General features: G+C 50.1%; 1 protein-coding gene across 2 annotated transcripts in view; it reads right to left on the reverse strand.

Moving 5' to 3' along the window:
• Positions 1-14,619, reverse strand: part of PACSIN2 (protein kinase C and casein kinase substrate in neurons 2) — a 135,874-nt gene that overhangs the window by 82,996 nt on the left and 38,259 nt on the right. The window contains exon 1 of one of the 2 annotated variants that reach the window (XM_045062472.1): positions 1,965-2,088. The exons of the other annotated variant lie outside the window; for it this stretch is intronic. The gene's annotated coding sequence lies outside the window, so the exon portion shown is untranslated. Of the gene's footprint in view, positions 1-1,964; positions 2,089-14,619 lie in introns of those variants that run through there. 2 annotated transcript variants of the gene reach the window in all.

Below are 14,619 nucleotides of genomic sequence, written 5' to 3' on the forward strand. Positions count from 1 at the left end.
GAAAAGCCATTCTTGACAAGTCCTATTAATCGTGAGATAATGTGTGGAGAAAGCAGGGAGAAGAGAGGCCAGTGGCCCACAAGCTACCAACAACAAGCTGTGTGACCTTGGCCAAGTCAACAAGGCGTGTCGCATTGCCTCTGGCTTCATTCCTTTGCTTTAAAAAAAAAAAAAAAAAAAAAAAAAGAAGGGCCTGACTATACTGCCCGCAAGAGCCACTGCAACCCTAAATATCATGTTCCCATCTCTTTATGCCACCAAATGAATAGCAGAATTATGTGGCGGGACGAAACAGAGGACTAATGATGTATAAAAAGGGGGGGGGGGGGGAGGGGAGGCTTATTTTTATTATGGGCATCAATCTCAGACCTGCAAGACATGTTTCAGTCTGAAGTTATGACACCTCTCTGTTACTTTCCATAAACACAGCATTTAAAGTTCATCTAGAATTCAGTAAGATATCTTAGTGTGAAGAAGGAAAAGAGTTTGAGGAGCTACCCAGAATTACAACAGCAAGGGCAAAACCTGTGGACCTCATTAAGGTCTGAGGGAAATAGTATATATTTGGGAGATTTCTAAAAACAGGAAAGCACATTGGGGCGCCTGGGTGGCTCAGTCGGTTAAGCGTCCGACTCCAGCTCAGGTCATGATCTTGCAATTTGTGGGTCCGAGCCCCACATCGGGTTCTGTGCTGACAGCTCGGAGCCTGGAGCCTGCTTCTGACTCTGTGCCTCCCTCTCTCTCTCTGCTCCTCCCCCGCTCACACTCTGTCTCTCTCTCTGTCTCAAAAATAAATAAAAATATTTAAAAAAAAAACAAAAAACAGGAAAGCATAACCCGAAAGTGTCTGAAATACACAAATCGTACAAGGTGACAGCCTAACAAGAAAATATGCTTCTCTGTGTGGCACAGGCTGAGCCAGCAGGGCACTTTCTGGAGAACAGAAAGGACCCGGACGCTGCCTTTCTAATGTTCACGGCGACAGGTAATCCAAAAAGTATATTCACTTTGCGATCGATCACTCAAGCGCCGGGAGCTTAAAAGCCCTTCTAACCAGAAGCCCTTTGAGTCCTGCATACACAATAAGGAGGAAGCCACAATTTTTTAATTCCAGAACACGACTTCCAAGATAGGAAACAACGCAATACGAACATGAGGCTGCTCGGTTATGGAAACAATGGAGCTTTTTGCCCTCCGCTATCCACTAAAAATAAAAACACAGGGGCTAGTGACAGCCGTCAGAAGGGGCCGAGCGCACAGGGTCCGGCTGCGGGGAGGAATAAGAAAGAACTGACCGAGGAGGAGGGCCGGGGGCCCTTGGAGCGAGCCACAGGCTAATTGTGGGAGTCTGGGGCAGGCGGCCGTGAAGCAATTAGTGTCCGGAGAAGCGAATTTGGTCGCCTCTTCTCACAAGTCCCATTTTCACGTCTGCAGGTTAGATTTGGCTGCGAAGAAAAGAAACGGCAGCATGCAAAGACAGAATGTGCCCGACGGCAGGAGAAGGAACCAACCCCTGTCAGCAGTTAACTCAAGGAACTCATTTAGCTCCCCGGTAAGAAAAAAAATACAGCTGGGGGTGTGTAAGCTGGTCTACGCCAGGCCCAAGTTTCCCATTTATTCCATCTCTTTGGGAATGAAGCATGCACGTGTGCTCTAAAACCAGAGTCAAGATGATAAAGCCCGACCTTTCATTTGTCTCGGCCAAAAATCTATTCACCAAGCAAGAAATCAAACATTTACTCCGACATTTTCGCAAAGCATCTTGGAGAGAACACTCCACGCTAGTTCGGTTCCTATTGAACCGGGTGAACGTTTCCATCGAGAAGCTCTAAGACGAGGTGTGTTTAAAAGGTGAGATTTCTGTTAAACCCAAGCACCCAGGGGGCAAAAAAAAAATCAATGACAACTCTGCTCTTACAAAGGTCTCCCCTCAAGGAAATACACGCCTCAGATGGCACACTCACGTTTTTCTGTCAAACGCCAGCTTCGACTGCCTCCCTCTGCAGCTCAGCCTCCCTCCGTACCTGCCTCCTCCCGGCCCTGCTGGCGTGTCTGACCTCCAGCTCCCCGCCGAATTCTCCCGGCGCATTTCATCATTTCCTGTTGGCTGCCGACTCCTGGCAGCGAGATAAGGTCGGGCCTCCACGCTGCAGGCACCCTCCAGGCACCAGGTCCGCAGACCTCCGCTCCGGGCCCGCTGGGACCCTCACGGAAGCGCTTTCTTTTCAGAAAGCGGCCCAACAGAAATCTCAGTACTCGAGAGAAAGTCAGACAGAGGAGATCTGGGGACACAAGGCATAGGACCCTCCCCAAATCAACCTGTCCATCGACTGACTGACACTGCACACGACAGCCTTAGAATCTGCTGCACTTGGGATCCTTCCAGGTAGGAGCAAAGAGACCTGCGCTGGAGCTAAGGGGCCAGGAGTCACGGGAGATCATGGGACAGGGACTTACTTGCAGGGGATAATCTTACATGGTCCCTACACGTAAAACTCAACTTCTCTTTGGGACTCCATACAGCGAGGCGAAAGCGGCTCAACCTCTCAGCAGCACAGGCGGCCTCCGGAGGCCCTCAAACGCGCGAGTGGGAGTCGCCAGAATAAAAACTAAACGCAGAAAACACCCTTCCTCCTGGAGCTTTACAAAGAATTAAAAGCGAAGGAAAAAGAATAACGTAACTTTAGGGGAAGGGGCAGGGGTCCTAACTCATTTTTAAATATACGTGCCGATGAGAATACATACTGCATAGTTCCCCTGAGTTAAAGTAAAGAGCCGACACAAACATCCTACGCTGCTTGAAGCCAGGGCAGAACGGGAAGGGACTAGGCAGGAAAGGGTTGCCACGAGCACTTCTGAGCAGGGCTCTGTTTCCTGAGCTGTTTGTGTGCTCCGTTTGTGAAAACTCACTGGTATGCAAACGTGTAATATGTGCACTTGTATGTATACATTGTGTCTCGTTTTTAAAACGTATGCAACAATACTAAAAAATACAAACACTACAAAAAAGAACAGATGTTGAAACTAATGTGTAAAAACACAAGAAACAAATGTTTTAAGATCTCAGTTTCCCCAAAGTACCCTCCCAGAAGATACAATGTGCACCCCTCCCCCAACCCCTATGGCAAGCTAGACGCTACGTTTAAGTGGCGGTGGCCAGAACTGGATCCTTCCCTCCTTGCAACACGGGCCTCTAGTCTGACCTTACAACATGAAAGAGAATAGGTTAAGAAGATCTTTCCAGAATCTTGTGTTTAGAAATGCCTTAGTGGAGGGGCGCCTGGGTGGCTCAGTCGGTTAAGCGTCCGACTTCAGCTCAGGTCATGATCTTTCGGTTTGTGAGTTCTGCCCCACATCGGGCTCTGTGCTGACAGCTCAGAGCCTGGAGCCTGTTTCAGATTCTGTGTCTCCCTCTCTCTGACCCTCCCCTGTTCATGCTCTGTCTCTCCCCGTCTCAAAAATAGATAAAACGTTAAAAAAAAGAGTTTTTATAGAAATGCCTTAGTGGAAAAACACCAATAAAGCAATGACCATGCCGACGCAAGGCTCAATTACTTGACATGTGATAATAATTCACACTACTTGGAAAATTATCACGTCACCCTCTGGCCCCCGAAAGAAAATCCCCACAGAAGTCAGCCCAACGCAGACTTCGCTGTACCCCACAGTCTGCTCGGTTCCCCCCCACCCTTACAGAGGGACACACGCTGGAGCTCTAGGCCAGCCGCACCGGGCCTCCGGCGTCCTCTGGCCTGCAGGGAGGTGCCTATTTCATCCCGGGAACTGCTGGGGGGGGGGGGGGGTTAATGGCCCTCAAGGTCATTTTGTCCAGTGATGGACACTAAGGCTGGAGAAGGCTAAATAATGTTTCTAGAGACTACTTCGGTGTACCTGACCACGACACGCAGACAGGCTTTCTACAACTAACAGCCTGGCATTTACCTTCCAAAGCGTTTTAACTAAATTTAAGCACAAAGTATGGTCACAAAAGTCCTTTTCTGGGGGTATTTTCTTCCACTAAGAAAGAAGAAACACCTGAGTTCTGGTAGAGCCAGATGATCATCTACCTTTCCTCTTCATCGGTTGGCATGACAGAAAACCCCGCCCCAGAGGCCCACTTAGGACTCTTGGTTACGGGAGAGGACAATCGTGGGACTCTTGGTTACGGGAGAGGACAATCGTGGCGAGATAGATTTATTCATTTTGTTTTTCTAAGACCCTCATTCTCTTTACTTTTTTTGTAATCCAACAAACACAAGCTGCTTGGTGAACATTTATACAATGCTTACTTTATGGTTAATCATGAAAATAATCCCATCAGGGCACTGTTGCCTCTCCCATTTCCCAGATGAGATAACTGAGGTCCAGAAATATTCTATTACCTGCCCTGTGTCCCAAAGCTGGCACACGGGGGTAGCTAAGATCTGAATCAGCTTCCTGAATCCAGCTGTTAACCACTCCCCCCACCCCGCTGCCTCGCCACTGTGGCCTCCCTCGATAAACCAGAACTGAATCTCGGATACAGCTGCTGTGTAATAAAAATCTGATCTGAAGTGAATTAAGAATGCAGAGAGCAGGGGTGCCTGAGTGGCTCAGTCGGCTAAGCCTCCGACTCTTCATTTTGGCTCAGGTCCTGGTCTCACGGTTTGTAGGTTTGAGCCCCATGTCAGATTGGGATCCTCTCTCTCCCTCTCTCTCTGCCCCTCCCCCGCTTGTGCTTTTTCTCTTTCTCTCTCTCTCAAAATAAATAAACTTAAAAGAAAAATGCAGATGGCAGTGGGACTATGAAGTAACGAGCCCAGCTTTCCTTCCAGCGTGGCTGGGGCGTTCTTCCCCGCTCCCCACAACCTCGGCCACACCTCACCAGTGCGTTCCCAGTTCCCAGCAAGAGACAAGCTGTCCTGCCCCTCTGGCAGAGGACAAGACTGTCTCAGGCAGCTCTCCCGCCCTAAGGCAGTCCTGGGACAGAAACACTGCTCCAGGGAAACCCACCTGCTAACCTCTGGCACCTGGTGCCTAAACTGGTATTTCCAGTTCCAGTCTGGTTTCTGTCACCAGACTTGAAACCATTGGGCATTCATTCAACAAACATTAGTGGCAGGCACAGTGCTTAAGGCCTCGGGGGCCCCATGGTTGTGAAAGTCAAGGTCCCTGCCCGGGACTGCTCAGTGTCGGGGCAGGACACACGTGTAAATAAATCAACAGAGCACGGGCTGATGACTGCGAGAACCAACATGAACCAGGGGCAGAGGGAACACTGCGAGGGCGGCAGCGACCCAGGGTGGGAAGCAGGGTCGGAGAGGGCTCCACGAAGAAAGGGACAGGAGAGGGTTCTCCAAGAGCTTGCCATCGGCCTACTCAAACCACGTAGATAGGCAGGAAAAGAAATTCAGGGACCCAGGCCAGCAAGTCAGCTAAACGCTACCAGAGCCTCCATGACCTCCGTCCTCAGCCAATGGCTGAGTCCTGGCCCTGCAGTTCACCAGCCCAGCGTAAGCCCCAGACGTCAGGACGACACCAGGCAGGCTGCCTCCTCTCTCTGACACCTTTGTTAAATGATCGGCGCGGGGCGGAAACGGCTGCCTTTACCGAGCTCTTCTAAAAGACTCCGTAAGATAGGTACCGCTAGCCCCGTTTTACAGAAGGGAAACCACCAGAGAAGTCAGGCAACCTGCCCAGCACCACCCAGCAAATAATGGCAGAGTAGGATTCAGAGTCAGGTCTACCGGATACTTTCAAAGCCCACGGTCTCTCCACCAGGCTCAGGCCTCCCACGGAGCCAGCCTCGTGAGGGACAGGAGGACATGTGGCAACAGGTCATGTCACATGGGGGCGAGAACGGGACTTCCACTATGTGATTTTTCCCCCATTCTGCTACCGGTCTGCCCTTGCTCTAATGCCACACTTTTTCCAAAACAGCTTTACTGAGATGTAATTCACATACCATATAATTCAGCCATTCGCAATTTACAGTATATCTAATTCAATGGTCTTTAGTGAATGTAGAGAGTTGGGCAACCAACGTCCCAATTTCAGGACATTGTTACCACCTCAAAAAGCAACCCCGCGCACTTTAGCTGCCACCTCCTTCTCCCTCCCGTCTTCCCCGCCCCTTCCCCAGCCCTAAGCAACTACTGCCTCTTGCAAGGTGACCCTTAAAGAGGTTATGGACACACAGTAATCAGGATGTTAACAAAACAGTGCAGACTGCAGTTCTGCGCTTCAGTCGTCCCTCCCGGGCTAAACGGAGCTCCCAGACGAGCCGGACAGCTCAGAGGCAGGTGCTGGGGGGAGGGGGGGAGGTACCTGGCGGCCCCATGCTAGCTGGGCTCCGCGGTTCTCGTTCTCGTGTCCCTGAACTTAGCGAGCGCTCAACGCAGAGCCTGGTGGTTTGGCACCTGCCGGGACGGCGGAAGTCATGCAGAAGCTCTAGCAGACCCCTCTGGTCACAAGGCCCCACACCGGCAGCAATGCCCATCTCCCCATCTCCGTCCGGAAAGGCAAACCAGGATCGTATCCACTACCGCAGGCTGGCGCCAACCAGATCGGAGTCATATTGAGAAGCCAACTCTTCAAGATTCTCAACTGGTGACCGCCGGGGTGAGAAGGTGCCTCCTGTGCTCTTCCTCAGGAAGAGCCTTCCTCAGTGCGGAGGGGAGCTGGGACAAGGGGATCCACAGACCAACCAGGCACGCACTTCCGCGGGGCCCTGATTTCTCTATCACACTTCTCCATACGGCGGGACGCGGAAACTCAGCTGCGTGAGGGGCAGGAAACTCCTCCTCGACACTTAAAAGGAATGAGCTTCCGACAGATGCAAACGGGTGAATCACAGAAACTTGGTGGTGAGCAAAAGAGGGCGGGCGCGAAAGGGTGCCTGCTGTGTGTCTCCACTGACACGAAGCTCTAAACCAGGCCAAACAAACCCACCGGGAGGGGATCAGTGTGTGCCTGGGGCTGGGGCTGGGGCTGGGGCCGGGCTGGGGCCGGGCTGGGCTGGGCCGGGCAGGGCCGGGGCCGAGCCAGGCCGGGTGGGGGCGGAGTGCACAGGGCACAAGGGAAGTTCTGAAGCGATGGAAATGTTCTCTGTCTTGCTTGGGGCTGTGGCTACACAGGCGTATCCACTAGTCAAAGCCCTTAAATGGGTCCATTCGGTTGTATGGACATTAATATCTCAATGAGGAGAAAAGGGGAGGGGAGCAGGCAGGGAGGAGGGACTGTGGGGGAGAAGGCAAGAGAGACAGGAAAAGAAGAAAAGCCCTGTGCGCAACCTGAGCATCGGAACTGTCCCCACTCTGCAGGGCCAGTGCAGCAAAGCTGCTTTCACCGAGGACCACACGGCAAGGTGCCTCTGAGCTCCAGGCGGTGTCAGCGTGCGTGTGTTGCACTGGGTCTCAGTTCTTAGAACAGCCGGTCCCCTAACAGGCACAAACGATCCCGATGAACCCGAGGGCCCTACCCCCTCACCAGGTGAACTCGGCTCTCCCTTAGCACTGCAGTAAAGAGTGCGAGAACGTCTAGTCAGCGGATTAGAAAGGGCAGCTCTCGGTGACAGGTTTCGATGGCCGTTTGACAGTCGGTAAGCAAGTAAAATCTAATGCGATAATTACAATTATTAGCTTTTCTTTCTCCTCAGATGATAAGTAAATCTGAAATTCTAGAATTTTTTGTTTATTTTTATTTATTTTTATTTTTTTTCAACGTTTATTTATTTTTGGGGGGACAGAGAGAGACAGAGCATGAACGGGGGAGGGGCAGAGGGAGAGGGAGACACAGAATCGGAAACAGGCTCCAGGCTCTGAGCCATCAGCCCAGAGCCCGACGCGGGGCTCGAACTCACGGACCGCGAGATCGTGACCTGGCTGAAGTCGGACGCTTAACCGACTGCGCCACCCAGGCGCCCCTGAAATTCTAGAATTTAAATGGGTTCTAGAAAGCAGTCCGATGGGTTATCTGGTGTTGGTTGGTGGAGAGAGTAGTGGCCGTGTTCAAATCCTACTTGTTAGCCTTTCATATTTCTATGGAAGAAGACATAAATAGAGCCGTCTTTGCCTTTACTTTTCCCACATGTGTATACAAAAAGGAACAATCCAAGCCAAATTTCTCGATCAAAGAAGGAGGTGCCAGAACAAGCTGAACTAAGTACCAGGTTCTATCTTTGGGGAAAAAAAAAAAAAAAAACCCTTTAAAACCCTTTATATAAGCTTCTTTGCTTCCCTGGCACTTGCCCAAAGCTAAAGAAAAAAATGAGCCAGACTAATTAAAGCAGAAAGCCCAATTGAGAAAAACTTCAAAGCACCAATGCGATATGAAAAATGTTAATTTCTTTTCTTACACATTTGATAACGTGCCATCGCGAGATGAAACCCCTGGGCTTCTAACACAACACGTGCGTGGTTAAGATGTCATTCTCGGTTCTGGGGCCCCCTCAGGCCCTCCTGGGTCAACACGCTGAAGATGGAAACTGATCCCTGAAGGAAGGTCTGAACTCAAAAAGGAGTGGTGAGCAAGATTTGTGGTGAGTTTTGGGTATCTGCAGGAATAAAGTTAGAGACAGGCTGTGTTCGAGTGTTACTGGCGGTTTTCCCCCTCTTGTATGTGTGTGCACCCTCTCTGTGCCAGGCTCCAGGAATTACAAGCTAAATCGCTCCCCACACTTGTCCTTACGCAGCTTAGAGTTTAGGAGGGTAGGGAGACAAGCACGCAGGGGACCACCCAGTGTGACGGGTGCTACCTAACAGATGGGAAGCGAGGAGCCCCACCTAGGAGGGTGGGGGAGATGGGAAAACTCTCCGGAAGCTGGGCCATGGGTGGAGTCAGGTAAGGAAGGGGCTGAGGCTCCCCCCTCCCCCAGGAGGGGAGAGGGCACCAGACGGAAGCTCCCAACTTTACCCACCAGGGTTATTTTGTCCACCAAGGGCACTAAAACAAGAAGAAAAACCAATCACCTCCCATTATTTCATTTCAAAGACATTTTAATAATAAAAAAGGCATTTGACACTAAAAAGCAGGTCATACAACTTCAGAATAAATCAAGAGCCTCAAGCTAAATATCTCTAGCTTTGTAAAGAATAATTACAATGTTGATACTTTGGCCCCATGGCAGTAAATATACCATCATGAACTGGTGTTTAGAAATTCTACAAATATTAGGTAAAATTAGGGACTATTTATGACATTTTATACACATTTGCCATGATGTTTACATACAACGACTATACTTCCTGATAACCCTGCAAGGTGGGAGGCCTGACCCCATCTTTTGGAAGAGAAAACTAGAGCTCTAGGGAGGTGGCTTGCCGATGGTCACACAGTGGTGACAGTGCACAGAGCTCTACACTTGGTTCCCTCTGCCAGCGGAGTCCTGGGTCCCACAAGCATGCCGTGACGGTGTGGGAGAGCTCTGGGAGACCTCTGAGGGCCTTATCAGAACTCAACCTGTTCTGGGGCACCTGGGTGGCTCAGCCGGTTGAGCGTCCAACTTTGGACACTGAGCCTGCTTGGGTTTCTCTTTCTTTCTCTCTCTCTCTCTGCCCCTCCCCTCCCCATTCATTTCCTCTCTCTCTCTCTCTCCCTCTCTGAAAATAAATAAACTTTGAAAAAAGTTAAAGAACTAAACATGTTTTATTGTTGCTTTGGAGATGGCAAAGGAAGAATTCAGTTCTTGCCTTTTCTTTTTTTGATAATCCCAAACAACCGACTCAAACCCTTCATGAAACCGGGAGAGGTATAAATATGTAAATAAGTGAAATCACGATCCCAAGCATCCCAGAATGTTCTCATTACCTTCTCCTGCAATTAGACCAGTGCCAGCGACAAAGAAGATGGGAAAGATGGGAGAAGATCGAGAATCCCGATGTGCCAAGAAATAGGGGGCATCCAAACCCTTATTCAAGAATACTGTGCTTCAGCCCGGCCTGTAAATATACATTTAGAGTTTAATGAATGAATCTAAAGTCTGCAGGCACTGTTGAGTGTTGTAGAAATTCAATTTATTTATTTATTTTTTTAGTTTATTTTTATTTATTTTGAAAGAGAGAAAGAGCAAGCAGGGGAGGGACGGGGCGGGGGGGGGGGGTGGAGAATCCCAAGTAGGCTCCTCACTGTCAGCACAGAGCCCAATGTGGGGCTTGAACTCACAGACGGTGAGATCATGATGCAAGCTGGTCAAGAGTTGGTCACTCAACCAACGGAGCCCCCCAGGGCTAAAAATTCAATTTATTTTTTTTTCAATTTTTTTTTTTTTATTTATTTTTGGGACAGAGAGAGACAGAGTATGAACGGGGGAGGGGCAGAGAGAGGGAGACACAGAATCGGAAACAGGCTCCAGGCTCCGAGCCATCAGCCCAGAGCCTGACGCGGGGCTCGAACCCACGGACCGCGAGATCGTGACCTGGCTGAAGTCGGACGCCCAACCGACTGCGCCACCCAGGCGCCCCAAAAATTCAATTTAAAAGACACTCTCTCTAACCCTAAAAGCTCCCATTCTCAGGTCTGAAATGGGATTATAAATAGAATACCAACGACAAACTTAAAAGTGTATCTCGTTTTACAAATCTCATGTTTTCCTTCTACTTTTACCACTTAAAATTGAAGCCTACTCTAAACAATCTTAAACACAACATTCCCAGTTGTACTTCGACAAGGCATGAGACCCTGCCAAGTGAGGACATTACAGGCTGGCCTCCATGGGCAAGGTGGAGCTGAGTGGGGCCAAGCAACAGAGAGGGGCGCAGAGTGGTGAGCAGGTGCGGGACCCTGGCAGGCTTCTAAGCTCCTTCACCTGTGACACGAAGACAGCCTCAGTTGCCACACCGGGGCTCGGGAAGATGAAGGGAGGTAATGTACACACAGGGCATTTTTACATGGTGGCCGCTGAGGTCAGCCCCATGATGCTGACCACAGCCAAAGTCGCGGAAGGATCAAAGGGGACTCTCCTAGGATAGGGTGGAAACATAGTAGGCAAAGACGCAGGGACTCGGGTGGCAGCAGCACCCCAGGAAATTCAGAGGGCAGGTGACCAATACAGGTCGGAAAATCAACGACGCAATCCGAATGGAGGCAAACCCACGGTGACCACGAGGAACCACGTATGGATATGGACGGGGCTGCTTCAGATGGTCTTGCGAAGGAAAATAAAGTGTGGGGGCTCTGCCCAGAAGCCAACCGGGCTGAGCAGCAGAGAGGGCTGAGTCCGGGACAGGTCTCAGGGGCACACGGCGTGCACCCTGGCAGGGGTCGCAGGAGAGAGCAAACTGTTCAGCCTGGCAGTGGTTGCCCCACATCCGTGCCCGGTGACCCGGCTCAAGACAGAGTATAGACGAGGAGCCCATTTCTCCCGTGAGTGAGACTGAAGTAAAGGACAGGTTACAAGGGCTCAGTTGGTTAAGCGTCCAACTCTTGATCTCAGCCCAGGTCATGATCTCACGGTTCATGAGATTGAGCCCTACATGGGGCTCCGTGCTGACAGTGAGAAACCTGCTTGGGATTCTCTCTCTCCTTCTCTCTCTGCCCCTCCCTCACTTGTCCTCTCTCTCACTCTCGCGCTCTTAAAATAAATAAGTAAACATTTAAAAAAAAGAGAAAAAAAGACAGGTTACAAACGGCTTAAATCATATGATCCCATTTGTTTCTAAAAATCACATTTGTGTGTGGTAAACATAATGCTCTGGAGAAGTGAACATCAAGGTACCGACAGTGATTTTCTTCTTTTGAATAATTTGTACTTGTATTTTACAAAGTACGTGCATTGATTTTACAATGAAGGAATAAATGGAGTTCCTTACAATAGTTTAAACCCAAACGGGTGACTCCAAGGCAGTGCGAGGCAGGCCTGTGGAGGGCCCACGGCTGCACAGAGGGCACTCGGGACCGCAACGCTCGGAAGCCTCTGGGCACGGCACACCCAGGGGGCGAACCCCTGCCTGCAAGGCTTCCATAAAACCCCCGTTCTGGACAAATCCTGGAGCAAAGATGCCATCAACCAAAGCCTGACACCGAACCTCCAGAGGGAGGCGCGTCACCCTTGCAGCTGGTCTCACTGGTTGTGCAGTATTTCACGTGGGAAAGCCAAGGGATGGGGTTCCTGGGCGTACCCCACAATTCACTCCGTAACTCCGTCTGAGATCTTATAAACCAATTCCGTACACATACTTAAGTCCTAGGAGGGGTCAAGGCTCTCCAGCCGCATCCAAAAGCAGAAGACGCTCAGACCAACGATCTCATCCACAGTAGAGTGCTTCTTTAAGACCTCGGCATCACCCAAATTAACTCCACGCAGAGGCGGGTCTGAGGGAGCCATTGTGGAGGGTAAGCACATCTGAGGTTACCAGAAGAACAGAACCAAATGAAGGCCCCGTCCCCAGGGCCATCCACACACAGGCAGGGGAGACTTCTCAGGCTCTCACAGTTTGATGCCTCCCAGTGAGAACCCTGAGAAAGGGGAGTCAGCTGCCAGATAGCCCCTTCCCTAAGAGGGGACAAAGATCCCAGTGCTTCTGGCAACACACATGACCCACAGAGCTGGGTGACCACCGAACCCATACAACGACATACGCACGCAAAGCTGTATAAAGGTCGTGACAGGGAAGACGGTCCTGTGACAGTACCTATGTACCTGGATTAGGGCTGGGGCAAATTTATTTTTTTTTAATTTTTAATGTTTATTTATCTTTGCGAGAGAGAGAGAGAGAGAGAGAGAGAGAGAGAGAGAGAGAGAGAGACAGAGTGTGAGCAGGGGAGGGGCAGAGAGAGAGGGAGACACAGAATCTGAAACAGGCTCCAGGCTCTGAGCCGTCAGCACAGAGCCCGACGCAGGGCTCGAACTCATGAGATGTGAGATCATGACCTGAACCGAAGTCGGATGCTCAACCGACTGAGCCACCCAGGTGCCCCAGGGCTGGGGGAAATTTTATAAACAGTCCAGAGCATTGACTTCCAAGGCCAAGATCTTCTTAAAATGTGGCACCAAGCATGCTTATGATGCTTCATGACAGTGTTCACTTTTACGACTCCTCACTCTGTAACTGTGTTGGCGGGTGAATGGGGGGGGGGGGGGGAGGAGATGGACACGAAGAGCAAGCTGACCCAGACCCTGGGGCCCTTTGTGCTTATTCCCCCAGTGTGCCCCTTCCAAATCCACTTCCAGTTCCCTACCTGTTAGAAAGTGTCTTGAGGCTCGGGGGGGGGGGGGGGGGGGGGGGGAGAGGGACTGGGACCTTTAACTGGTACCAGTATTTCTCTGCTTCATTTATCGAAACGCCAGATTCACAATGTGTAATGTTCAAAACAGTGCATATATAAGAAATAGGCCACGTCCAAATTCATTAGATTCAGATGCTCTTTCCAACAAATTAATGTGACAATAGTGAAGATTTTCTGTCTGTTCCACAAACGTATTCCAACCCATCTACGACCTCATTTTCTGCAGGATTCATTTCTGACGGCACACCGATTATTGTGCTACGTCTATGACGTTAAGAAATACTTTCATTACATAATTATTAGCAGTACCACTTAACACTGCTTTATACACAAGCTTGTCTTCCCACAGACGCCTTGGGGAAGAACCAAGTACCTTCAAGATGAGTCCTACCAGCCCAAACGACTCTGGCAACAACCAACATCATAACACCTACACCCTCAAAACCATGTGGGATTCATTGTATCTGTAGACTGGAAATGTTTTCCTCTTCATCTTTTATAGAAAACGTCAACCGTAGGGGAGCCTGGGTGGCTCGGTCGGTTAAGTGTCCGACTTCAGCTCAGGTCATGATCTCATGGTTCATGAGTTCAAGCCCCGTGTCGGGCTCTGTGCTGACAGCTCGGAGCCTGGAGCCTGCTTCAGATCTGTGTCTCCCTCTCTCTCTGCCCCTCCTCTACTCACACTCTGTCTCTCAAAAATGAATAAATGTTAAAAAAAAAAAAAGAAAAAAAAAGAAAACGTCAACCATATAAAAAGTAAAAAGACTAGAATCATGACCCCTAGTTTCAACAATTACCAATGGAGGGCTGGCCTCGTTTCACTTGTGATTGAGAAAATTGTTCAATGCTCCCAGAATCGTGTTTTCACGGGACCCGGCAGGCCCACAGCACGGGTGCTTACTCTGGGAAGAGACACACGGCAGAGGAGAGGCCCTCACCGGAAGGGAAAGGCAACTTTTTGGGGAGCCAGAGCTGCTCAAGCCATGTGTCACACTGAGGAGTAAAAATACCATCCTACAAGGTGACCCTCACCAGGGATCAATCATGCTGACGTCACTGCGCTCCCTGAAACGGTTTCAGGCAGGCGCTTCACCTCTGCTGTATTCTTCCCCACAACTCATAAGTCCCATCCAATAATGTGAAAGAAAAACATGAGGCAAACCCAAAGTGAGGGACATCCCCCCAAATATCCGACCAGCACTCTTCAAAACTGTCAAGGTCGTGAAAAACAGGGAAAGGCAGAAACCGTCACAGATGAAGGAGACCAGGATAAATGCGATGTGATGTCCTGGACTGGATGCTGGAACAGACAGAATCTCAGTGGAAAAAGCAGTGAAATCCAAGCACAGTCTGTAGTTTAGCTAATAACTCTGTACCAACGTGAAATTCTTGGTTTTGCCAAGTGTGCTGCGGTTA

This window comes from Felis catus, chromosome B4 (assembly GCF_018350175.1).
Source record: "Felis catus isolate Fca126 chromosome B4, F.catus_Fca126_mat1.0, whole genome shotgun sequence".
NCBI classification, from domain to species: Eukaryota; Metazoa; Chordata; class Mammalia; order Carnivora; family Felidae; genus Felis; species Felis catus.